This window comes from Trichechus manatus, unplaced genomic scaffold, assembly GCF_000243295.1.
Source record: "Trichechus manatus latirostris isolate Lorelei unplaced genomic scaffold, TriManLat1.0 scaffold00302, whole genome shotgun sequence".
Lineage (NCBI taxonomy): Eukaryota > Metazoa > Chordata > Mammalia > Sirenia > Trichechidae > Trichechus > Trichechus manatus.
In genome coordinates this window covers 778,934-779,986 of record NW_004444238.1, presented here as the reverse complement: position 1 = coordinate 779,986, position 1,053 = coordinate 778,934, and positions in this window count along the sequence as shown.

The window sequence follows — 1,053 nt, the reverse complement described above, 5'->3', positions numbered from 1 at the left end:
CTTTTGAGAAAGAGAAAGATGAGTATACTCTGAGAGTATGTTATTATAATAAATTATGCTCTCATATCATTATAATCACTCTTACAATTCTCACAACCTACATACAGGTGCAAGCTTACCTTTTCATCAAGTCTGCAAAATGCTGTAAAGGAAAAAAAAGGAAATTTTAGTATTTATAACAAGATTCATAGTGTTCTCTTCCAAAGGATGGGTTATTCCAAACTTGATGGCAGTGGGTATCAAAGACAAGGAAACAGAATGAGAAAATATATTGTCTAGATTCTCAAATTTGTTAATATTGTCAAAGCAAGATACAAATGTAAATGCGTTAAAATAAGGCTCTCTGTTACAGTTGTTCAGTCACTGAATGCATATGAGAAGAATTTTCAGAAGAAAACTTTCTCTGGGATGGTAACGCCTCCTTTTTTTTACAAAGTTTCACTGTTCCTAGATGAGGCAAGATTGACCCTTGATCTATAGTATTACCTGGACAGACAGTACCCTCCACATCATCAGAAAGCACTATTCTAAACCAGTGATGGGAGGCAAAGAGAATGTGGACATTGTTTCCAAGCAGCACCTTGACTTCCCCTTCCTTTGTTCTTACCTGGAGCAGGTCCATGTCTGGTTTACGGCACATTTTCTTCAGCTCCTCATGCATTCTTCTTAGGAGTTCCCCCTTTAGGGCCATAGTGTTTTCACTTTCCTGGAGTTGTTGAAAAATCTCTTTGCTTTCCTTTTCTAGTCTCTCTAAATATTTTTTTTTTCTCTTCCCCATAGATCAACAGATGCACCTTTTAATATTCAGCACAGATCATCTTCCTCCGTAGATTCACAAAACCCTGAACTGATAATGAATAAATGGAACATTTGTTACGTTAGTTTTGTCTGTCTTCTAATCTACTGTTTTTTCTTCTGTCAATTTGCTACATTCATTAAACCAAAAATTTGGGGGCTTCTTTTGTTTTTTCTTTTCTTCCACTTCATTATTTTTTAATTTCAACAACAGTAATATCTTGTCTCCCACTACCTTCCCTCAAATATCCACATTTT